At 35.9% G+C, this 17,116-nt stretch overlaps 1 protein-coding gene across 2 annotated transcripts in view; it reads left to right on the plus strand.

The window, feature by feature from the left end:
* The window catches only part of NFATC3 (nuclear factor of activated T cells 3), a 128,006-nt gene that overhangs the window by 50,595 nt on the left and 60,295 nt on the right, over positions 1-17,116 (plus strand). The window lies entirely within an intron of this gene.

The following is a 17,116-nucleotide window of genomic DNA, read 5'->3' on the forward strand; positions in this document are numbered from 1 at the left end:
TGCTTCCACATTTTAGTTATTGTGAATAACACTGCTGTGAACGTGGGTGGGCAAATATCTTTTCAAGACCCTGTTTTTGGTTCTTTTGGGTATATGCTCAGAAGTAGAATTGCTGGATCATATGGTAATTCTATTTTTAACTTTTGGCGGAACCACCCTTCCCACTAACAGTGCACAAGGGTCCCCATTTCTCTACATCTTCACCAATACTTGTTATTTTATGGACTTCTTGTTAGTAACCATCCTAATAAGTGTAAGGTGACATCTTGTAGTTTTCATTTGCATTTCCCTAATGATCAGTGATGTTGAGTATCATTTCATGTGTTTATTGGCCATTTGTATATCTTCTTTGGAGAAATGTCTATTCAAGTCCTTTGCCCATTTTTTGAATTAGGTCATTTGGGTTTTTTGTTGTTGTTGTTGTTTTTCCATCTTCTTCTCCCCAAAGCCCCTCAGTATGTAGTTGTACATTCTAGTTGTAGGTCCCTCTGGTTGTGCTATGTGGGGTACCACCTCAGCATGGCCTGATGAGCAGTGCTGGGTCCATGCCCAGGATCTGAACCGGCAAAACACTGGGCTGCTGAAGCAGAGTGTGCAAACTTAACTGCTCGGCCATGAGACCAGCCCCTAGTCTGTCTTTTGATGCACAAAATTTTAATTTTCATTAACAATACACAAACCGGGATTTATTTTGTTGCCTCTGTCTTTGGTGTCATATCCAAGAAATCATTGCCAAATCCAATGTCATGAAGCTTTTGCCCCATGTTTTCTTCTAAGAGTTTTGTAGTTTGTCATACATTTAGGTCTTTTATACATTTGAGTTAATTTTTGTATATGGTGTTAGGTAAGGGTCCACCTTTATTCTTTTGCATATAGATATCCAGTTGTCCCAGCACCATTTGTTGAAAAGACTCTCCTTTCCCCATTGAATGGTCTTGACACTGTTGTCAAAAATCATTTGACCATATGTTGAAGGGTTTATTTCTGGGCTCTCTGTTTTGTTCCATTGGTCTATATGTCTGTCTTTATGCTAGTACCACAGTGTTTTGGTCATTGCAGCTTTGTAGTATGTTTTGAAATCCAAAATTGTGGCACCTTCAGCTTTGTTTTTTGTTTTTGAAGATCGTTTTGGCTATTCAGGGTCCCTTGAGATTCCATATGATTTTAGGATGGGTTTTTCTGTTCATGCAAAAAACGTCATTGGAATTTTGATAGGGATTGTATAGAATTTACAGATTGTTTTAGATAGTATTGACATCTTAACAATAATAAATCTTTCACTCAGTGAACGTGGGACATGTTTCCATTTACTTATGTCGTCTTTAATTTCTTTCAGCAGTGTATTGTAACTTTCACTGTACAATTTTTTCATCTCCTTAGTTAAAATTAAATATTTTATTCTTTTTTATGCTATTGTAAATGGAATTGGCTTCATAATTTTGTTTTAGATTGTTCATGTATAGAAATGAAACTGATTTTTGTATATTGACTTTGTGTTCTGCTACTTTGTTGAATTTATATAATAACTCTAATAGTTTTTGTGTGTGTGTGTGTGTGGAATTGTTAGGATTTTCGCTGTATAAGATCATATCACCTGAGAACAGAGAGAATTTTACTTCTTCCTTTCCAGTTTGGATATCTTTTATCTCTTTCTTGCCTAATTGCTCTGGCTAGAATGTCCAGTACTATGTTGAATAGTAGTAGTGACAGCAGGCATCCTTGAGTTGCTCCTGATCTTAGAGGAAAAGCTTTCAGTCTTTTACCTTTGAGTATGATGTTTGCTGTGGATTTTTCATATATGCCTTTTGTTACATTGACATAATTTCTTTCTATTCCTAGTTTGTTGAGTGTTTTCATCATGACAGGGTGTTGAATAATTGCCAAATGCTTTTTCTGAACCAGTTGAGATAATCCTGTGTTTTTTTCCCTTCATTCTGTTAATGTGGTGTGTTACATTGATTGATATTCATATGTTGAACCATTCTTGCATTTTAGGAATAGATCCCACTTGGTCATGCTATATAATCCTTTTAATATGCTACTGAATTCAGTTTGCCAGTATTTTGTTGAGGATTTTGCATCAATGTTCGTAAGGGATATTGGTCTGTAGCTTTCTTTTCTTGTAGTGCCTTTTTCTGGCTTTGGTATCAGGGTAATGCTAACCTCGTAGAATGAGTTAGGAAGTGTTCCCTTCTCTTCAATTTATTTGAAAAGTTTGAGAAATCTTGGTATTAGTTCTTCTTTAAATGTTTGGTTGAATTCACTGAGTCTAGGGCTTTTCTTTGACAAGAGATTTTTGATTGCTAATTCAATCTTCTTGCTAGGTATAGGAATATTTAGATTGTTTATTTCTTCATGATTTAGTTTTTCACTTGTATATGTACCACATCTTTATCCATTTGTCCCTTGATGGGCACCTAGGTTGCTTCCAAGTCTTGGTTATTGTAAATAATGCTGCAGTGAACACAGGTGTGCATATATCTTTAGACATTCATGTTTTCATGTTCTTTGGATAAATACCCAGCATTGGAATAGCTGGATTGTATGGTAGTTCTATTCTTAATTTCTTCAGGACTCTCCGTACTGTTTTCTATAGTGGCTGCAGCAGTTTGCACTCCTACCAGCAGTGTATGATAGTTTCCTTTTCTCCACATCCTCTCCAACACTTGTTATTTCCTGTCTTGTTAATTATAGCCATTCTGATGGGTGTGAGGTAATACCTCATTGTAGTTTTGATGTGCATTTCCCTGATAATTAGTAACGTTGAACATCTTTTCATGTGCCTGTTGGCCATCTGTATATCTTCTTTGGAGAAATGTCTGTTCATTTTTTAATTGGGTTGTTAGTTTTTTGGTTTTTTTTTTTCCTGCTTTTTCTCCCCAAATCCCCCAAGTACATAGTTGTATATTTTAGCTGTGGGTCCTTCTAGTTGTGGCATGTGGGATGCCACCTCAACATGGCCTAATGAGTAGTGCCATGTCCGCGCCCAGGATCCGAACCGGCAAAAGCCTCCGCCAAATTGGAGCACACGAACTTAACCATTCGGCCACGGGGCTGGCCCTGGTTGGTAGTTTTTTTGTTGTTGAGATGTATGAGTTCTTTATTTTGGAATATCCTACTGTTTAATTTGTGTCTTCCAGAAGGGAAAAAAAGAAAAATGGGGCAGGGTGAGGGGTGCCAGCCCTATAAATCCCCTGGAAGTCACTTTAGCCAGACGAGGAGGGGCTTGCAACAATGAGGGAGGTGCAGCATCAATGGCTACCCACCTCTTTATCTGCGCCTCTGTTATCAGAAGCAGCAATCAGTGATCAGAGCACAGATCCCCAATATTTAGAGGACAAGTATTTTTTTGTCCACATGGCTCCCACCAGCTGTAGTGCAAGTTGCTCAGGACCATACCATGTAATTAGGGGTAGGAGGTGAGTAGCTGCTACTGTGCTAATAGCTGAAATTGATCAAAATTAACCACAATTTACCCTCCAAATCTGTCCCTGGAAGTTGCAAGCCTTCAGTAGATTCCAGAGTTCCAAAATGGTTGTGTCAGACAGATTCTGCCAGTGTAATTGCTGTCTAACTGGGGAAACTGTTTCCTGGTAGGGAGATAGCTTCTTACTCTGACATCTTTCCAGAATCCTCTCCTAATCTTTATATCTTTTTTTTCGTTTTCTTGCCTTATTGCATTGACTAGGACCTCCTAACACACTCTCAGATTAAAGTAGTGATGGAGGGCATACTGGTCTTTTTCCCAAACTCAGAAGAAAATTGTTCATAATTGCACCATTAATTTGTTAGCTATGGATTTTTTGTGGGTTTATGTTTGTTATTTTAAATACATTTTATCAGATTAAAAATGTTCCTTTAAACTAATTTGCTAGCATGTTTTACTTTTTTTATTTTAAATCACAAACAGATGTTGAGTGTTATCAAATGCTTTTTCTTGCACAATAGTTTTCTGTTTCAAGGATGTTATAAGAACCATGCAACCAGTGTCTACTTCTTACTTGTATTTTCTGTAATGTAGTGAATTCATAGATGGAGAGAGCCAAATAGAATCTGAATGTTCTTTTATTATTAAATAGGGCTGATAGATGAATGATATGTATATATATGTAGTCTCATTTGTTTTTATAGTTTGTGGTTAGGGACTGTAGAATTATGCAACACTGTTAAGAATCTTCTTCCAAGTTCTCATTGGTTTTGTTTGGGATTCATATGTCCACAATGTTTTTGTGTTGTGGGGGTAAAAAATTTCTATAGTGCCTTCAGAATGCACAAGCATAATTGAGAAATAGAGGCAATTTAGTCTAAAATGAAATTAAATTGTGTGCTTGTTGCCAGGAAATTAATCTTTAATAAATTTAACATAGTCTATAATGAGTATTTAATCAGATTATTTTTCTTTTTAGTAATTATTCAAATATGGGAAAATTTTGTTTAATTAAAATCAATAGTTTTCATTGGAGTCCTCTAGTGAAAACACACGTTTTCATTCACTAGGATTGGAAGAGACTTTTGCAGATCTTAACTTTCTGAATTTTTTTTTAGATGGTTTAAGATATTATAGAGTCTCTGTTTTTTTTTTAGAATAATATTTAGGTTTTAGTACAAATAATTTTAAAATAATTTGATTTAATGTGGACATTTATCCAAAAAGTGCTAGAAAACTACTTGCTACTTAAATTGCTAAATTCAGTGACATTTTGCAGATTTGTGCTGCTGCTGATTGCAAGAGTTGACTTGTTTGTAGTGCTTTACAGTTTACAAAATGTTTTCTCAGAGTTTATATTTAATAGTCACCAAAGTTCTTTGAAAAGGGAAGGCAAGTGCATTGTACAGATGATTTAAGATTACACATAATGTAATTGGCAGAGATCTTAAACCCATGTCTTTTGACCCTGCTGTTTCTCTTTCCATTATACCATATTGCCTCTTATACTGCAGTTATCTTACAATTCATAGTGCTTTTAATTTTATAAAGTACTTTCACATTCATTTAATTCCCCAAGTAAGACTTTTTAGAAACCCTTGTCTTTGACTTAAAGTCTGGTACTGTTTCTACTACCTTTATATCCGCTGGTAAAAAATCTTAGACCTTGTTTACTATTATTGTAGTTTAAGCTCTCTTGGATTAATCATGGTAGACTAACTACTATGACGAATAATTCCCAGTTCTCAGTGGTTTAGGACAAAAGAAAAAGTTTATTTTTCACTTTGTTTCAGATTGTCGCTCATGACTCCAAGGTCTGTCCATCTTGTGATGTCATCATCTTAAACACATCTGGGAAAAAAGAAGAGAGTATAAGGAAGGCACATAAGATACACAGAATCTGGAAATTTTACCATTTATTACCACTCACAGTCCTCTGACCAGAAGTAGTTGCCTGGCTCTACTTATATGCAAGAAGACTGAGAAAGTTGTTACTGCCTGGGCAATTTTTCCTCAGCAACAACTCTATACTCTACTCTACTGTACAACTGTATACGTAGGCCTTGGGTGGTTAGCGTGCCTTCTCTGCCATATCCTCTACACAGTATTGATATGTAATTATATTCAGGAGTTAATAGTAGCTAAGTGATTAATAGAGGCTCTGCAACCAGACTGCTTGAATTTGAATCCTGGGCTCTACTGTACCTTTGGCCAAGTAACTTAACTTTTCTAGACCTTTTATTGAATCATTCATTGCTTAATTTATTCACCCATCTGTCCTTTCACTCATTCAATAAATATTTTTTGATTGCTCACTACGTTGTAGACAATATTCTAAATTTGGGGATCCAGAGATGAACAAGAGAGATAAGGTCCCTGACCTCAAAGGCCTTTCTTTTGTTATACTAAGAAGAGTCAATGAGTGAGTAAACAAATAAACAAAATTATATTAGAATGTATTAAGTGCTATATCAGAAATTAGAATGTGATGTGATAGAGGCTAATTATGGAGGGAACTTTACCTCCGGTTCCTGTTTTGTAAAATGATGATAATACAATCTGCCTAAGAGCTGATGTGAGGACTAAATGAAACATTGCACGTAAAGAACATGGCATAGTACCTTGCACATAGTAAATGATCAGTAAATGTTAGCTAATATTGTTACTTAGGCTTCTTTGAGTAGCTGGATCAATACTCTCTGAAGCCTGATGAAGAATACGTAGCAGAATAGGTATCTACATTGGCATCCTAGAATTCAACTGGGTTAATTACTGTCATTTGAAAGAGTTATGTTTGCATTCCATGGGTTCACGGTATAGCAAAATGAAAGGAGAAGGGCATTATGCACCAATTCTAGAAGGCTTTCTGGTATTTGCCAAAGGAAAATTTCAGATGTCCTCAATATACTTATACCTTGACAGCTAAGTTTCTGAAGTATATATTTCTTGAAATTATGAAAGAACTCAGAACTGTAAAGCTGTAGAAAACTACCACCTACCTTCTAGCCAACTAATAAATTAACTTCTTCTTTTATTTAAAGTAAATAATCTTATTCATTAGTATGATTTGCAAATATTTCATAAATTCAAGGCAGTCTGTTACTGTAGCTGGGAATTCAGTGGAGGAAAAAATAAGACTTGTTTCCTACTCCCATGAAATTTATAGTGAGGCTTGCTAGTGACATAATACAGTATGCTAAAGATTTAACGGAGGAAATTTAGATCTCTATGAGAGCAAATAGGGACCTGAAACCCAGAAGAAGGGGTTGAATCAGGCACTGCTTATTTGAGGAAAGTTCCTAGCTAATTAGTAAACAGACAGCCAGGGGAAAGGTGAATACTAAGGAAGGAAAAGTATTAAGAAGAGAGAAGGGTTTATAGCTGCACCATCCAATCCAGTAGCCATTAGCCACATTTAAATTTAAATTAACTAAAATTTAAAATTCATTTCTTCAGTTACGTTAACAAATACACTTAACGGTTTGGTAACCACGTGTCACGAATGGCTACATTGTCTTTTCAACAAATGATGCTGGAGCAATTGGACATCCATAGGCAAGAAAATAAACCTTAACCTAAACCTCACATCTTGCACAAGAATTGATACAACGTGGATCATGAATTTTTTAAAAATGCAGATATAAAATATTTTCATCATTTCATCATCTGTTGGGTAGTGTTGGTTTAGAAGCCTGTAAGACCAAGAGAATATGGCATATTAGTGAATTACAAGAAATACACAGCAATAGAATTTGATTTCATTTGTCTAAAAAGTACTAGCATTTTAGGAGTTATCTGAAACATTTTATTCTTGTTTTTCAAAATGTGAAAATCACTTGAAATTATGTCAATTTTTAATTTAACATAGGTAATGGCAACTGTATTTATGTAACAGATGTACTGTTTATAGACAAAGATAAATATGCTTTAAGAGCTTTTACATTGTCTTTTTAACAAATGGTGCTGGAGCAATTGGACATCTGTAAGCAAAAAAATAGACCTTAACCTAAACCTCACATGTAATACAAAAAGTAACTCAATATGGATGGTGAATTTTAACGTGAATTGTAAAACCATAAAACTTTTAAAAGAAAACAGGAGAAAATCTTCAGGACCTCAAGCTCAAAGAAGAATTCTAGGACATGATACCAAAAGCACTATGCCTAGGAGAAAAAACTGACAAATTGGATTTCATCAAAATTAAAAACTTTAGCTCTATGAAAGAGCCTATTAAGAGGATGGAAAAGAGAAGCTATAGGCAGGGAGAAAACATTTGCAAACCACATATCTGACAAAGATCTTGTATCTAGAATATATAAAGAACTCTCAAAACTCAACAGTAAAAAATAATTCAGTTAGGGGGCTGGCCCCGTGGCCGAGTGGTTAGGTTTGCGCGCTCTGCTGCAGGCGGCCCAGTGTTTCGTTGGTTCGAATCCTGGGCGCGGACATGGCACTGCTCGTCGGACCACGCTGAGGCAGCGTCCCACATACCACAACTAGAAGAACCCACAACGAAGAATACACAACTATGTACCGGGGGGCTTTGGGGAGAAAAAGGAAAAAATAAAATCTTTAAAAAAAAAAATAAAAATAAAAAAAAAAAAAAAAAAAAAAAAAAAAAGAAAGGTAATAAAAAAAAAAAAAAAAAAAAAAAAAAAAAAAAAAAAAATAATTCAGTTAGAAAATGGACAAAAGACCTAACAGACATTTTTGCTGAAGAGAAGATAAGATGGCAAATAAGCATTTGAAAAGATTTTCCTCATCATTAGTCATTAGAAAAATGCAAATTAAAACCACAATGAGATATTACTACATACCTACTAGAACAGTTAAAATAAGAAGAAGTGATAATACTAAATGCTAGCAAGGATGCCAAGAAACTGGATCCCTCATAAACTGTTGTTGGGAATGTAAAATGGTACAGCCACTTTGGAAAATAGTTTGTCAGGTTCTTAAAAAAATAAACTTGCACTCACCGTGTGACCCAGCAATTGCACTCTTGGGCATTTATCGCAGAAAAATAAAAACTATGTTCACACAATAACCTGTATGGTAATGTTTATAGTGGCTTCATCTTTCATAGCCAAAAATTAGAAACAATCCTAATGGATGAATAGTTAAACTCTGGTATTTCTGTACAGTGTACTACCACTGAGAAATAAAAAGGAACAAACTATTGATACATACAACAAGCTGGATGATTTTCCCTGGAATTAATGCTGAGTGGAAAAAAGTCAATCTCAAGTGGTTACATACTGTATGATTCCATTTATATATAGAACATTCTCAAAATGGCAGAGCTGTAGAGATGGAGACTAGAGAATTCGTTTGTGGTAATGGAAGAGTTCTGTATCTTGATTCTTATGGTAGTTACTTGAATTTATACACAGGATAAAATTGCATAAAATTACACACATACTTTATTATACAGTGATGTTTTGTTAAGGCATAAATATTTTGAATCTTATTGCAAAATTTACTGAAATTTTTAAAACGGGGATTGTAGTATTTTTTTCATATTTAGACTTTGATTTCATCATACACCAAGATCCCTTTCCCAGTGATGATTTTTTATATAATGTTGTTATAGGCACATTTTCAGTTTAAAGCAATTTATATTATGGAAATTTAATTTTGTATTTTTAGTATCTCTACAATGTGTTGACGTGTTTCTAATCTATTCAGATTCCCTCCCACCAGGTAATTTAGTGGAACTGATAATAGAACAGCTCTCTTATTGAAGCTGCTCTAGTCTGTCCTATAGTGACCTTCAGGCTTTAACCCTCCAGCTTTAGTTAAATTAAGCAGGCACAGACCTTTGCTATGGAAACGATATGGAAACATAACAAACAACTTGGCTTACTTTCTTCTACAAAACAGAAGGTGGTCTGAAAAGAAGTAAACTAATACTACATGAAAGTTTTTAGAGAGTAGTGTTAACAGTAGCAATAATTTGTTTATTGCCTACAACTTAATGTCCTGGGGAAATGGGATGGCATGGTAATCTTAATTTATTTGATGGTTCTTTAAAATCCCTGAGGTGCATAGAAGAAGCCCTATTTTTCTTATGCTGTAGTATATATGTTTAGAGCAGATGTTGGCTGAAATATGTATAGGAAATATATTCTTTTTAAAATGTTATATGCATGACTACCTTCCCCCATCACCAGTTCATTTTACCCTCGAAGTATAAAGGACAGGTGGCTTATTTCTTTGCCAAGCTGGTATTAATGTGAGTCATCTAATATGACTAGGATACTTTGGTATATAGTACTTACTGGTACGTTATGTGATATTTGGGTAACTTAATAGATAGCAATAAAAATTTTTGTTTTTTCTATTTTAGATTTAACTACTTCATTTTGAACAGCTAAGTTAGTGCTGCAATTCTTCTTTAAGTAATTATATTGACTAACATCATGAATTATTTTGCTCCACCAAATGATACTCTGTTATTCCAAAATTCATTCATTCAACAGTGAATACCTTTAACATGCTAGGTACTATACTAAGCTGTAGAGATAATAAGATGGTCACTGTCCGCTTTACTGACTTAGAAGTGAGTGGTAAAGTTGTTGGTATTTCTTGCTCTACTAGATGAACAAACAGTTGGTTTCGTAGAATAATTTGTTCAATTTAGGATTAAACATGAAAGAGCAACAGGTATAGTGAAGGAATGGCTAATCATTTATTAGCCGTGAGTTTGGGGAAGTTCCCTAATCTTTCTTAGCTTTAGGTTCTTCATATGTAAACTGGAAAAAATGATGTGTATTCCACAGGAGTTTTAAGATTAAATGAACTGGGGCTGGCCCGGTGGCACAGTGGTTAAGTTCACACGTTCTGCTTCTTGGTGGCCCGGGGTTCGCTGGTTCAGATCCTGGGTTTGGACATGGCAACACTTGACAAAAGCCATGCTGTGGTAGGCATCCCACGTATAAAGTAGAGGAAGATGGGCGTGGATGGTAGCTCAGGGCCAGTCTTCCTCAGCAAAAAGAGGAGGATTGGCAGTAGTTAGCTCAGGGCTAATCTTCCTCAAAAAAAAAAAAAAGGTTAAATGAACTAGTTTAGTTAAAGCAAAGTGTATCACCACTCTCTACCTTCACTTTTTCACCTCTGTGTACAAATGTGGATGAATCTCATTCATTGTTATCACTTAGCCTATCTGCCCTGCTGTAAACCGAAAGAGAAAAATGGCTGAACTTCATTTGTGTGCATATGCACACGTGCCCACACTTTTGCAGTTTCTTCTTTAGTTAGGCTTTTTTTTTGTTGTGATCATGTTGGCATTTTATTTTTTTATGGAATATTTTCCGTTTAATTAAAGCTTTAATGTTTGTTAACTTGTTTATACCAAAATATGTGAAAAGAAATCACAACTGAAAATTCTAATAGATTTCTTGTCTACATAAATATTTAAATATTTACAGAAAACCCCAGCTTCCAGTTAAATATAGTAGATTAAACATGTGTTTACCTTCATTAGACATTAGGCAGCTGCAACAATAAGGAGCACAAATCATTTCATACTAAAGAACCCTGGAAAGGCTCAGGAATTTGAGGCACTGGGTGTCTCTGAAAGTAGGATGTGAGGTGAGACTGAAAACAGGGTTGGTTGAAAGTCTACAAAAGAAGCAGTTATACTTCTTGGATTTTTCTCTTGTATGTGATATAGCCAAGTGATAACTGCTGTCTTGCCCTAAGAGCATATTGGAAATTTATTCTTTAGAGGGAATAAAATAGAGATTCTAGGTTTTGGAATAATGAAGGCAGGGCTTGAGGATCTGTACAGAAAATGAGGTGGATATGGAGGGGGAAGCATAATGAAAGGCTTCATACTGAATAGGGAGACCTCTGATCCCCTTTCTTAACTCCCAAAATGGTTGCGATAGGTTTATGCTCCCTAGACAGGAGACTGGAGGATTTGCTTTTAGGCAAACTGGTCCAAGACTAATGGTTCCCAATCCTATCAGACCCAACCCCATTCTCTTTTTTTAACAAAGATTTTGTAATACTACTTTATTAACCTGAAATGGGAATCAAGGATAAGTTAGTTAACCTACACATATAATTGTAAGAATATCAATATGATGCTCTAATATTAAGAGGAAATACAGTTAGAAAACTTATTTAGAAAAATCATTATGTTTCAAAATGAAAAGGCTGGAGGACTAGAGAAGACACCATGAAGTAGTTAGATACTGGTACCAGTAGTATCACTGTGAGTATTTCAGGTACAAAGGCAAGTGTGTTGATCAGCAACCTAAATTTCATGAGTGAGTGGCATTACTGGCAATGACATGATTTTCTGAAATGATGCTCTCTTGCTAAAGTTTTCCTCAGTTTACTTGGTCGTTGCATTCATGAAAAATTCATGTGTTAAAACTGCAATCTTGGGGGGTATTTATTTGTTCTAAGGAGTTGGATTCTAAGTTCATAAATTTTTCTATATACATGAATACATGATGGTACATTCTAAAGTTCTGTGCAACATAGGCTAGTTCTGCATTTTGAAGAACTATGATTATCCCATGCATTGATAGGAATTTGAATCTCTGGCCCTTTTTCATTAAATGCCTTTAGTCCACCTCACTGATCATGTTGCCATGCTCATTTATTGTATATTGCCTATGGCTGTTTTTGTGCAACAATGGCAGAGTAGTTATGATAACAAACATATGTGGCACTCTCATCACTTCACACTGCTGCTCATGGCACTGCAAATCACAATGATGCAGTTAAAACTCAGTAGTGTTTTAAGTGCCATGAGTATTGCTGCACTGGAAGTTTTACAGTGCGTGCTCGTGTCAAAACAAGAAAAGAAAAGTGGATTTCAAATTTATCAAATTAGGTAGCAAAGCGTTATGTTTATTGTGTAATAACAATGTGGTTGGGCCTAAAAAAGTGTATGTCTTACATAGCCTCACATTTCCATCTAGATGGCTCACTGTTACCTTGAATACAATATGACTAATGTTGAAAATATTACTTTATCTCCCTCCAAACCTGTTCTAAATCACTGACTTCTTCACTTTCTTTATTTGCTAGTGATACCCATTCTCCTAGGAGTTGAAGCTCAGAACTTCTAACTTCTTTGTTCACTTCTCTTTATTAATCTATACGTAGTCAGTTAGAAAAATCTCTTGAGGGTCTCAGGAAAGATTTATTGCATTCATCCCTCTCCATTCCTATTTTCTATTTATGTTCTCACTTCCACCCTAGTTTAAACTTTCAGTACATATCATTTTTTTTTTAATTTTTAAACTTTTTTTTTTGAGGAAGATTAGCCCTGAGCTACCTACTGCCAATCCTCCTCTTTTTGCTGAGGAAGACTGGCCCTGAGCTAACATCCATGCTCATCTTTCTCTACTTTATACGTGGGATTCCTACCACAGCATGGCTTTTGCCAAGTGGTGCCATGTCCGCACCCGGGATCCAAACCAGTGAACCCCGGGCCACCGAGAAGCAGAACGTGTGAACTTAACCCCTGCGCCACCGAGCCGGCTCCAGTACATATCATTTTTGTGCTTCAGCCTCTTAGCTGGTTTCCATGATTCTTTTTTCTTCTTCAGAGAGCCTTAATTGCTTTTTGTCATATGTTTCCCCACATCTTATATTAATAATCAACTTCTGCCTTTCAGAGTCTTCACTGATTCCTTAAAGTTTAATACATGCCACTTTGTTCTTTATTTTAGTGTCACCTATATAATACTGGCTGAAGCACTAACATTCAATATGACTATTTCCATAATGGATCCTCAGTAAAAAGAGGAAGGGGGTAGGGTGGTCAACAAGATGAAGTTTCTCTTTTTGGAACTTATATGATACTGAGGAAAACAGATAATAAACAAGTGTATAGTACACTTTTGATGGTGATCAATACTATGAAAAATAATAAAACAGGATAAGAGGACAGAGATGTGGTATTTTAGATAGGGTGGTCTTCTCTGGGGAGCTGACCTTTGAGTATAGAGCTGAAGAAGTGAGGTAGTATAAAGATTGGAGGGAAGAATGTTTCAGAGGAATAAAATATTAAGTATGAAGGCCCTGAGGTTAGAAATGAGCTTGGGTAGTTCATGCAATAAGGCCAGGATGGCCAGAGCAGACTGTGGAAGGGAGAGAACAGAACGTAAGGCAACAAGTTAGCCAGGGCCTGAATCATATAGGTTTTGTAAATCATCAAAGGACATTTGAATTTATTTCTGAGTGTGGAAGGAAACCATGAGAGAGTTCTGAGCAGGAAGGTAAAATTATCCGGTTAATGTTACAAGTTTGTTTTGGCTGTAGGGGAGCAAGCGTGAAAACAGGGAGAGCACTTACAAGGCTATTGCAATGGTCCAGGCTTTAATTGCTTCTCTATAAATGTTAGAGGACTGAAAACCATCCTGAGTAAATTATATTATCTGATAATAGGCAAAAATCTTCTTGTCTTTTAGTGGGTAGAGGAGGATAATCAATAAATTATGATGTTGCTTGGTTACAAACTCCAATGTAAAGCCAGGGATGGGCAATTAGGGGGGAGTAAAGCATTCACTGAAGGACCACATGATACAATAAAACTCCCCTTCTACACATTTGAAATTCTGACTCAATTCCATACTTAGAATCATGGATGCAGACTAATAGCTAGCATTTGTTTATCACTAACTACACGCCAGACATTGTACTAGGTACTCTATATTTGATATCATGTGTGAGGATACTTTATAAACCATAGTACAGAAACAGAAGAGAAAATTTTTTAAAGGTTATTAGGCAGCTCATAAAATCTCAGGCCTGGAAGGTACATGGCCTGGAACAGTATCCAGCCATCCTAGCCAGTACTGCTATAGTGAAAACATCACTGACACTGTGACTCACAGCTACACCTTGTACTGACAGTGCTTGGGAGTGGGTGCCAGAAATGCTACCAATACTCCCTTAAAGAGCTGGATTCTTCCTTTGCTATGCTTACTGAAAAATGGACTTTATGCAACCTACATTGTCATATTGCTCTCTTGCTGGTTTAAGGGATTAAAGCTGCCAGAGAGCAAATCTTTTTCCCAGAGGGCACTTGGGGCCAAAAGTAGAAGTGGGGATTGCTGAGAGAGATCTCTCCAAAGCTTGTAAGACTTCCACCAAGTGCAAGGAAGCCACCATCCCAAAGTAGAGGAGTCAGACTAAAGGTCCAGTAAAGCCCAGACATAGCTTAAGAACTGTGACCTGACAAAAGAAATAGCATGCCTCTTTCTGGAATTAAATATTTTTTACTTCAGTCTCCACAGTTCTTTTATACAAAATGTCTAGTATATGTTAAACAGTACACACATGTAAAAGAAAGTGTGACCCACAATAAACAGAAAACAATCAATAGAAGCAGACCCAGAGATGGCCTAGGTCTAACTCTACATCTGTGTTGGAGTTATCAGAAAGAGACGTTAATATAACCATGATAAAAATGCTAAATTATCCGGTAGAAAAAGTGAAGAGATGTGAGGAGATGGAGGAATTTCAGTAGAGACATGGGACTTTTTTTTTTTAATCAAAAGGATAATGATAAGGACAAAGATACAAAAGAAAACTGCAGATCAATATTCGTAATGAATATAAACACAAAAATCTTCAGTAAAAAACTAGCAAATCAAATGCAACAGTACATTAAAGAGATTATACAGGCTGACCAAAGTGGGATTTATCCCAGAAATGTAAAAGGCGATTCAACATATAAAAATCAATTGATCTAATACAGCACATTGATAGAATGAAGAACTAAAAACCAGATGATCATCTCAGTTGACAAAGAAAATGTTTGACAAAATTTAACAGCCTTTCATTAAAAACAAACAAAAAACACTCAGCAAACTAGGACAAGGGGGAAATTCCTTAGCATTATCAAGATCATTTCTGAAAGGTCCACAGCTAACATACTTAATGATAAAAGACTGAAAGCTTTTTCCCTAAGATCAGGAACAAGATAAGGATGCTTGCTTTTACCACTGCTATTCAACATTTGTACTGGAAGTTCTAGCCAGAACTATTAGGTAATAAAAAGAAATAAAAGGCATCCTAATTGGAAAGGAAGAGGTAAAACTATCTCTATTCACCGACAACATGTTCCTGTACATAGAAAATCCTAAATAACCCACAAGAAATTAGAGCTAATTAACCAGTTCAGTGAAGTTGCAGGGTATAAGATTAACGCACACTTATCTATATACCAGTGTTTCCATATACCAGTGAGCTACCTGAAGAGGAAATTAAGAAAGCAATTCCATCTGCAATAGTGTCTAAAAAAATTAAATACTTAGGAATAAATTTAACCAAGGAGGTGTAAGACTTGTACACTGAATACTATAAAATATTGCTGAAAGAAATAAAAATAATGGAAATAAAGTAAAATAAAAATAAAATCTGAATATACATAAAATAAAAATAAGTAGAAAGACATCCCGTGTTCTTGGATAGGAAAGCTTAACATTGTTAAGATATCATTACTCCCCAAAGCAATCTACAGATTCAATGCAATACCTATGAAAATCCCAACAGCCTTTTTGCAGAATGGAAAAGGACTTCCTCAAACTCATATGGAATTGCAAGGGGCTCCACAAAGCCAAAATGATCCTGAAAAAGAAGAGTAAAGTTGGAAGACTCGCTCTTCCTGACTTGTAACTTACAACAAAGCTACAGTATTTAAAACAATAGGGTACTGGCATAAAGACAGACCAATGGAATAGAATAGAAAGCCCAGAAATAAGCCCTTACGTATGTGCTCATTCATTTTCGACAGAGTGCAAAGACCATTCACCGGGGGAAAGGACAGTCTTCAACAGATGGTGCTGGGAAAATTGGATATCCACAGGCAAAATAATGTAGTTGGACCCTTACCTTCCCTCATACACAAAAATTAACTCAAAGTGGATCAAAGACCTAAACTGTAAAACTCTTAGATGAAAACATTGAGGAAAGTCTTCTTGACATTAGATTGGGCAGTGGTCTAAGTATGACACTGAAAGGATAGGCAACAAAAGAAAAAAGTAAATAAATTAGACTCCATCAAAATTTAAACCTTTGTATCAAAGGTCACTACCAAGAAAGTGAAGAGACAACCTACAGAATGGGAGATAGTATTCGCAAATCATATATCTACAAGGGATTAATATTCAGAATATGCAAAGAACTCCTACAACTCAACACCGAAATATACGTACATACAAATATAAACTCCCAAAGAATGTTGAATTTGTTTGTTTGTTTAAGCAGGCACTTAACTTGATTGGAGCCAGCCTGCAAAACTTGTCTCCCTGTGGTTGATGGCAGCTTATAATCTCATTTCAGTTATTTTAGCCTTGGTTAGGCTGCTTGAATCTGTCCTGTTTGTGGATGTTTCACAGGTCAGCCAAAGGGTTGGCAGAGTTTATATGTATAATTTGGAGCTCCACTTCTCTGGCTGTCTCCTTTCTGGGATTTCCGTCTTACTTTCCTGAGGCTATGGTTGTCTCAGATTCTGTCCTTGGTTCTGCAAACCCTTCAGACTATAGATTTTCTATGGAAATTTTAGCCACTCTGTAAGGCTTGGACTGTAGCTTTCCCTCAGGTTAGAAGCCTTAAAAACAGGAAGCACACCTTTTGTTATTCTTTTACATGTGCCAGTTTGCTTCCAGTATCTGCTCTCCATGTTTGCAAATCATTCTTTATATTTGTTCCAGTTTATGG

The sequence above is a fragment of the Equus caballus genome, chromosome 3 (assembly GCF_041296265.1).
Source record: "Equus caballus isolate H_3958 breed thoroughbred chromosome 3, TB-T2T, whole genome shotgun sequence".
Classification (NCBI taxonomy): domain Eukaryota; kingdom Metazoa; phylum Chordata; class Mammalia; order Perissodactyla; family Equidae; genus Equus; species Equus caballus.